The following is a 9,786-nucleotide window of genomic DNA, read 5'->3' as shown; positions in this document are numbered from 1 at the left end:
GATAAAGAGAAGTACTCGTCCATGGTATCAGTTAAGGACTCGCGTGTGTGATGAATATGTTCTTAATATTACTTTGCGTGATATGATTCCGTGTGACGCTAGATTCAAACTCTGAGAGAGAAGCAAGGTGAGTCGGCCGTCTATCCAGCAACGCCACTTGGCTTGCATTGCACAGGAAGACGTGCAAATATCTCCAGAGTTCATAGTAGGAAAGTAGAATTACAAAGTCGGGCAGTGTCGTGTGAAACTGGGATAAATACTAATTGAAGTTGGAAAGCTGAAAGTGATAATGTTGTGACTATTTAGTGTTTTGTATTACATGTCGTAGTGTGGTGTATGTCATGTAATTTGGGTATGTGTGGTTTGCATGGGAGAGTAGCAAGGTAGTTTCAAAAGATTAGTGGGTTATGCTTGTTCCTTCTGTACTGCTCGGTCTGGAGGATAGTTTCGTGATGATGATTGTGAGAGTCGAAGTGTGAGGTATAGCAAAAGATCCACCATCCTATCCAGAAAGTGCACTGTAGCGTTAAATAATTACGAGACCATAATATAGAGATTCACCAATGTAAAGCCATGCCCACTGGGCGGAATTTCTCATGTGTTATTGTTGTAGGTTATAGAATTTGTGTGTTTAGGTTAGAGAATTTATCGGAATAAATAAGATAGTGAAAAGAAAAAGATTGGTGGACTTTTCCTTCGAATTGTATGTTGCCATAATGTCCCGAATTTATAGTGTGTGCGCCATTCATATTCAGTGCGGTGGCCACGTGTTGACAAAAGCCGTTAAATAAAAAAAGAAAGAAAATGTGGTATTGCCAGTGCGTAGTGTACAGTCAGAGTTCTGTAAATTACTGATAGTCAGATGCGTGTTTCCGTTGCGTATTAATCATATAGGAGGATAACTTAAGTGTGAGTACTAGAGTTCACGTTACTCGATAAATAAGAATGAATCCACTCGCTTGGCAGACCTCTCATCTTGCAGGCCTGACTGCTTGATGCCACAGTATGAGCAAGGCATGTGGGTGCCTCTCAGAACGAGTACTAAACATAATTACGTAGATCGATGAGCATCCGCAGAAAAAAAAAGAATAGAGAGAGAGAGAGAGAGAGCAGTTATGAACAGATTTCGTGTAAGTCCGCAGCAGTACGACATTATAGGCCATAAGAAAAACTACCGGTATTCAAGGGAGGACAAGGTGCACCTGTTACAAAAACTGGTGTTTGTGCGTTGAGGATGCTCGATACAGACTGCAAGATGTGCATGATATTGACCTACTACGCTATGCACATCAAATTGCGTGCGACATAGATTACAGTGAATTCAAGGAAAGCGGTGGATGGTTACATAACTTCAAACAGTGCTACAGGATTGGAAGACGTAAGATAACGAAATTTCAAACAAAGCGTTAGCTTGACGACGCACAGCAAACTGCGGAATCGGCCCGCAAAATTGTAGAGGAGATAAATGAATTCATCCTCTCGTTCAGTAAGGAATTTTTTTCAATTCACACCAATCGGGATTTGAAGAGGAAATTTATACGAAAGTAGCACCAGAAATTAGAGGTACCAAGAGAGTGGTATCAAGATCAACTAACAACAATAGCTGAAGGCATTCGGATACAACTATCCCGACTTTTAATCTGGGTGATAAATTTGCTGGAAAATTATTTATTTTGCTGCAAGAAGTTGGAGGCGCTTTGGTCCCTACGATTCCTTCTCGTGTGCGTGACCTTCCAAGGGCGGTAGGGAATATTTACGTCACAGCAAGCAGGAGTGGGAAAATGGGCGTAAGAGAACTACAACCCTGGTATGAGCACTGCTTTTCGCCAACAACTGATCAAAATGAGCTGCTTTGCTTCATTACTGGTCCGCGTATGAAAATTGTACTTAGAGCAAACTATCACTCCTGAAAAATGTATGACATTGTAATTCATACCACGTTGAACCACATTAGTTTCACGATAAGCTCCATGACACTGTTTCGCATTCGGTTGCATGCTATCACATTCCATCAGTTCTCATCACCCCATTATGACAATATGACTCTACAGGGAGATTCACGAAGATATGCAAATATTTTAATATGTTATTCTATAAGTAAAACTAAAGAAAGAAGTTCATAAAACTTAGGTCCGCAAATTTTTTGTTACGAAGTTACGGCTAATAAAAGATTTTGCCTGAAATTTACCAACTTCGCTGATATGAAGCCATCACAAAACTGTACGAGGTTAAAGTAAAGGACTATTCCCGTTTATTTTGTTGTTACTGACCTGGTGAATCTAATGAAACATGTCCCAGACGTGTATCTGCAGTAGTTTTCCAGAACATCCAGAGAAGCAAAGATGTAATTTCGTAAACTGTTTAATTTACTAACTGCTTGGCCCAATTTGTTGTTTAAATTCCAGGCAACGGCCTTGATGCGCCTGGGCATTGAGTCAAACAGAGCTTGGATAGCGTGTACAGGTACAGGTGCCCATGCAGCTTCAACGCGATACCACAGTTCATCGAGTAGTGACTGGCGTATTGTGACGAGCTAGTTGCTCGGCCACCATTGACCAGACGTTTTCAATTGGTGAGAGATCTGGAGAATGTGCTGGTCAGGGCAGCAGTCGAACATTTTCTGTATCCAGAAAGGCCCGTACAGGACCTGCAACATGCGGTCGTGCATTATCCTGCTGAAATGTAGGGTTTCGCAGGGATCGAATGAAGAGTAGTGCCACGGGTCGTAACACGTCCGAAATGTAACGTCCACTGTTCAAAGTGCCGTCAATGCGAACAAGAGCTGACCGAGACGTGTGATACGCCAGTATGGCGATGAAAAATACACGCTTCCAATGTGCGTTCACCGCGGTGTCGCCAAACACGGATGCGACCATCATGATGCTGTAAACAAAATCTGGATTCATACGATAAAATGACGTTTTGCCATTCACGCACCCATGTTCGTCGTTGAGCACACCATCGCAGGGGCTCCTGTCTGTGATGCAGCGTCAAGACTAAACCCATCCATGGTCTCCGAGCTGATAATCCATGCTGCTGCAAACGTCGTCGAACTGTTCGTGCAGATGCTTGTTGTCTTGCAAACGTCTCCATCTGTTGACTCAGGGATCGAGACGTGCCTGCACGATCCGTTACAGCCATGCGGATAAGATGACTGCCATCTCGACTGCTACTGATACGAGGCCGTTGGGATCCAGTACGGCGTTCCTCATTACCCTCCTGAACCCACCGATTCAATATTCTGCTAACAGTCATTGGATCTCGACCAACGCGAGCAGCAATGTCGCGATGCGATAAACCGCAATCGCGATAGGCTGCAATCGGTGATGGTACGCATTTCTCCTCCTTACACGAGGCATCACATCAACGTTTCACCAGGCAACGTCGGTCAACTGCTGTTTGTGTATGAGAAATCGGTTGGAAGCTTTCCTCATATCAGCACGTTGAAGGTGTCGCCACCGGCGCCAACCTTGTGTAAATGCTCTGAAAAGCTAATTATTTGCATATCACATCATCTTCTTCCTGTCGGTTAAATTTCTCGTCTGTAGCACGTCATCTTCGTGGTGTAGCAATTTTAACGGCCAGTAGTGTATATGCTTTCGTTAAGAGTAGATACCTACCTGAACGTCCTGCATGGTTTGTAACTCCCAAGTAGTTCGCCTTCGATCTTGATGGGGTGAACCTTTGTGTTCACTGTGGCGCGCCATTTTTCATTCGTTGCACATGGTGCATGTTAACGTCTTGTTTTGAACATTTCTTGACTGCCGACGATATCAATTTTGTGAAGTGTAATATGTACATAACATAGAAGTACATACCTCCCGGACACTCATTTTCTGTCGCCTTCCAGCTGCACTTGGTGAGTCATTAGCAGCTAACATTTTTGCTGTCAAAGCTGTTAACACAACCAACACAACACAATACAGCCGGCCGGGGTGACCGTGCGGTTCTAGGCGCTATAGTCTGGAACCGCACGACCGCTACGGTGGCAGGTTCGAATCCTGCCTCGGGCATGGATGTGTGTGATGTCCTTAGGTTAGTTAGGTTTAAGTAGTTCTTGGGGACTGATGAGATAAAAGAAATTATTCAGGTAGTGAAGGGAGACGAAAATTTAATAGTTATGGGTGACTGGAATTCTAGAGTAGGAAAAGGTAGAGAAGGAAACGTAGTGGGTGAATATGGATTGGGGAAGAGAAATAAAAGAGGAAGTCGTCTGGTAGAATTTTGCACAGAGCATAACTTAATCATAGCTAACACTTGGTTTAAGAATCATAAAAGAAGGTTGTATACATGGAAGAATCCTGGAGATTCTAGAAGGTATCAGATAGATTATACAATGCTAAGACAGAGATTTAGGAACCAAGTTTTAAATTGTAAGACATTTCCAGGGGCAGATGTGGACTCTGACCACAATCTATTGGTTATGAACTGTAGATTAAAACTGAAGAAACTGCAAAATGGTGGGAATTTAAGGAGATGGGACCTGGATAAACTGACTAAACCAGAGGTTGTACAGAGTTTCAGGGAGAGCATAAGGGAACAATTGACAGGAATGGGGGAAAGAAATACAGTAGAAGAAGAATGGGTAGCTCTGAGGGATGAAGTATTGAAGGCAGCAGAGGATCAAGTAGGTAAAAAGACGAGGGCTAGTAGAAATCTTTGGGTAACAGAAGAAATATTGAATTTAATTGATGAAAGGAGAAAATATAAAAACGTAGTAAATGAAGCAGCCAAAGAGGAATACAAACGTCTCAAAAATGATATCGACAGGAAGTGCAAAATGGCTAAACAGGGATGGCTAGGGGACAAATGTAAGAATGTAGAGGCTTATCTCAGTAGGGGTAAGATAGATACTGCCTACAGGAAAATTAAAGAGACCTTTGGAGAAAAGAGAACCACTAGTATGAATATCAAGAGCTCAGATGGAAACCCAGTTTTAAGCAAAGAAGGGAAAGCAGAAAGGTGGAAGGAGTATATAGAGGGTCTTTACAAGGGTGATGTACTTGAAGACAATATTATAGAAATGGAGAAATGGAAGAGGATGTAGATCAAGATGAAATGGGGGATACGATACTGCGTGAAGAATTTGACAGAGCACTGAAAGACCTGAGTCGAAACAAGGCCCCAGGAGTAGACAACATTCCATTGGAACTACTGACGGCCTTGGGAGAGCCAGTCCTGACAAAACTCTACCATCTGGTGAGCAAGATGTATGAGACAGGTGAAATACCCTCAGACTTCAAGAAGAATATAATAATTCCAATCCCAAAGATATCAGGTGTTGACAGATGTGAAAATTACCGAACTATCAGTTTAATAAGTCACAGCCACAAAATACTAACACGAATTCTTTACAGACGAACGGAAAAACTGGTAGAAGCCGACCTCGGCGAAGATCAGTTTGGATTCCGCAGAAATGTTGGAACACGTGAGGCAATACTGACCCTACGACTTATCTTAGAAAATAGATTAAGGAAAGGCAAACCTACATTTCTAGCATTTGTGGACTTAGAGAAAGCTTTTGACAATGTTGACTGGAATACTCTCTTTCAAATTCTAAAGGTGGCAGGGGTAAAATACAGGGAGCGAAAGGCTATTTACAATTTGTACAGAAACCAGATGGCAGTTATAAGAGTCGAGGGGCATGAAAGGGAAGCAGCGGTTGGGAAGGGAGTGAGACAGGGTTTTAGCCTGTCCCCGATGTTATTCAATCTGTATATTGAGCAAGCAGTAAAGGAAACAAAAGAAAAATTCGGAGTAGGTATTAAAATCCATGGAGAGGAAATAAAAACTTTGAGGTTCGCCGATGACATCGTAATTCTGTCAGAGACAGCAAAGGACTTGGAAGAGCAGTTGAACGGAATGGACAGTGTCTTGAAAGGAGGATATAAGATGAGCATCAACAAAAGCAAAACGAGGATAATGGAATGTAGTCGTATTAAGTCGGGTGATGCTGAGGGAATTAGATTAGGAAATGAGACACTTAAAGTAGTAAAGGAGTTTTGCTATTTGGGGAGCAAAATAACTGATGGTGGTCGAAGTAGAGAGGATATAAAATGTAGAATGGCAATGACAAGGAAAGCGTTTCTGAAGAAGAGAAATTTGTTAACATCGAGTATAGATTTAAGCGTCAGGAAGTCGTTTCTGAAAGTATTTGTATGGAGCGTAGCCATGTATGGAAGTGAAACATGGACGATAAATAGTTTGGACAACAAGAGAATAGAAGCTTTCGAAATGTGGTGCTACAGAAGAATGCTGAAGATTAGATGGGTAGATCACATAACTAATGAGGAGGTATTGAATAGAATTGGGGAGAAGAGGAGTTTGTGGCACAACTTGACAAGAAGAAGGGACCGGTTGGTAGGACATGTTCTGAGGCATCAAGGGATCACAAAGTTAGCATTGGAGGGCAGCATGGAGGGTAAAAATCGTAGAGGGAGACCAAGAGACGAATACCCTAAGCAGATTCAGAAGGATGTAGGCTGGAGTAAGTACTGAGAGATGAAGAAGCTTGCACAGGATAGAGTAGCATGGAGAGCTGCATCAAACCAGTCTCAGGACTGAAGACAACAACAAGAACAGGGGACTGATGACCTTACAAGTTAAGTCCCATAGTGCTCAGAGCCATGTGAACCAGCCACCACAATACATACTAAAGACTGAGCTTGCGACCTCGCACTCAAGGCGTTCCTTGTGAGGTCATACGACACTTCTGTCTCACCATTTTCCAGCTCCTCTTTGGATGCGTCCAGTCGACTCCGGTGTGAACGTGCTCTGCTGTTGGCACTTTGTGTCACATTGCAGTTGTGCTTGAGCAGAAGATAGCTATGTCTCTCTCTCTCTCGGATATCACCGTTTTCACAGGCCTTGTGCGAGTACGTTATGCTGCTGCCGTGAGAGGACTTCTTGAGCAAAGCGGTAAAAACTCGCCGGAACCATTCACTTTGTCAGCTCGATTGATAAGTCGAGGATTCAGCTCCCTCTCTTCCAGTTTCTCTCTCTCTCTCTCTCTCCCTCCCTCCTCCTCTCCCCCTCCATCCTCCTCTCCCTACCCCTAGCAAGTGCCGCTTCCGGGAAGGGGTGGCGCGTCGCATAGGGGTCGAAACCATTCGGCGATTTTAACGACGAGGCTCAGTTTGCCGGCCAGTCTGCCATTCGTACTGATGTCTGACTCTGTTACGCCCTGTTCATTTGCCAGACACATTTTATCATCTACTATTTTTGCGAGGATGGCCGTAATTCGCATAAAAGCAAAGGCAGGTTCTTTATTTTCATAAAAGATATAAATAAAAAAGTTTGTAAGGTAGGAGACGAGGTACTGGCAGAATTGAAGCTGTGAGGAAGGGCCGTTAGTCGTGCTTGGGTAGCTCAGTTGGTAGACCATTTGCCCGTTAAAGGTAAAGGTCCCGAGTTCGAGTCTCGGTCCGGATCACAGTTTTAATCTACCAGGAAGTTTCATATAAGCGCACACTCCGCTGCAGAGTGAAAATCTCCTTCTGGAAGATAATAAATACACTGACGTACAAAATTAAAGCAACAAACGGAAAATTTGCTAGGTTGCGTTTATTTTGGCACGAAACAGTCTAAACATATGATAGTATAGTAGAAAGAATGCAAAAAATTCAGATCGTAAACAGCTGCAACATGCATAATGATAGATAAAAATGTTGTTCGTTTTTTTTCCGAACTCAACGGATTTGCACATAGTTAATGTCCTCAGTATGGGGTGTAACCATCTTTGGCAGCAACGTAAGGAAATGCTGTGAATGATGTCGTTAGGCTCACGCCGAGGCAATAACGATCATTCTTCCTGCAGAGCTGCTCGCAAGTCTTGGAGAGTTGTTGGTGGATGCTGACGTGATACAACCCGTCTCCAAAGTGCACCCCAGACACTCTCTAATAGATTCAAACTGGGAGAGCGAACAGGCCACGCCGTGAGTGCAGTATCTTCCGTTCCCAAGGAAACATCAACAGCTCTTGCTCTATGATATCGATCATTATCGTCCGTCAGCGCGAAGTCTGGGCCCACAGCACCTCGCAACAGCAGCACGTGAGGTCCCAAGATGTCATGATACTCGATCCAGGCAGCACGTTGGCGCCTAGAAAAATGGCTCTCAGCACTATGGGACTTAACATCTGAGGTCATCAGTCCCCTAGAACCTAACTGACCTAAGGACATCACACACATCCATGCCCAAGGCAGGATTCGAAACTGCGACCGTAGCGTCTACAACCGCTCGGCCACACCGACCGGCTTGGCGACTCGACTCTTAGACGGTCCCTTCTGTGAAGACACGTCAGAGGTACACAATCAGCAGGTCTCCGGCAATAAAGGCCACTCTGTCGAAGTCTTCTGTACAGCGTTTGCCTCGATACAACACGTCCAGTGGATGCTACGAGGTCAGAGGCCAGTTGCCGTGCAGTACTAAGGTGGTACCATCGAGCCCTTACAGCCAAATAACGGTCCTTTCTCTCTGATGTTGAAAGGTGGCTACACTGAGTCACAGCGCCAGAGATTGCGCCAAAGAGTATTATTCAGCCGCCTCCACTGGCAGTGCTTGTTCAGAAGGTGTGGTGGTTAGTGCTTTGCTGAGAGGATGTTGATAGCTGTATTATTTGTGGCCATGTCGTGTGCAGTTGTTTTGATGGGCTAGACAGCAGATGTTGTTCGAATGGAGATGTTGTAATGATCAGAGTGTATTTTTCGTCAATATATATGAAGGTAAAAAACATTTTTTTTTATTTTTTTTAAATTTCTTAACTAACAATGTCTCTTGGTCACAGGTTCAGTCAACAAAGCATCTGGCTTGTGTTCATGTATTAGAGTGTAATTCTGGTTTCTATGTGCAATCATAGTATTTCTGGTTTTTTTAAATTACTTCATTGTAAATGGCGTTTAAAGCATCTTGTCGTATTGAGGAAGAACCGTGCCAGATGTGTACGTTGAATCACACTTCCACACACAGAACAGTTACACTTGTGCTTTGTTGTTTCGTAGCTTTTACAGTTGCTGGGGACTTAATTAATTAATTAATTGTGTTAACAGAAATTTCCTTTCATTCCTTGTTGTTATTCTATGCAGTCAGATTGCATGCTAATACTAGTCAGGGCCAACCGGTTACGAGACTGCGTAACCGGACAGACAGCAACTAAAATTAAAAATATTTGCATTATATTTAATTAAGCCCCCATGCACGTGGCGACCCTGCCAGGATGGTCCCTTCAAAAGGGCATGGCCTACTTCCTTCCCTAATCTGATGACCCCACAGATTGACCTCTTTCCCCAAACAACCTAACTAAGAGCTGTGACGGCTTAAATACTATTTGCCAAAGATTATTTTACACTTACATACCACTAAAATATATTTTGTCTACATGATACTTCAAAATCTTAGCTTATGGTTTTCTAGTGATGTATTCTTGGTCGCTGTTTCCCTTTATTATATTTTGTTAATAAACTAATTTGGAATTTCGGTGATTCGTCCAGTTGTGGAACAGTGCTCATCTAATATTATATGAAAAAAAAAAAGCGTGTGACACAAACGGGCGGCCCTCCCCTGGTCTTCGGTATACAGTTTCGGTCTCTATAAACTGTCACCACATCGGAGAAGCAACAGAACGATTCACATTAAGCCGTCAGGCTGCGTCATCTTGCGACTGTCCTGCCTCCATCCTTCCTGTGGCCCTCCACCACAGTGTCTGGAAGGCGTCTTCTCTGTGCCATTCTGCACTACCTGTGACTGTGCACACAGCGATTGTGGATGTGGTACTATCCGGCACATACTA

This window comes from Schistocerca americana, chromosome 5, assembly GCF_021461395.2.
Source record: "Schistocerca americana isolate TAMUIC-IGC-003095 chromosome 5, iqSchAmer2.1, whole genome shotgun sequence".
NCBI classification, from domain to species: domain Eukaryota; kingdom Metazoa; phylum Arthropoda; class Insecta; order Orthoptera; family Acrididae; genus Schistocerca; species Schistocerca americana.
The sequence above is the reverse complement of the archived record's forward strand: the minus strand, read 5'-3'. Positions refer to the sequence as shown.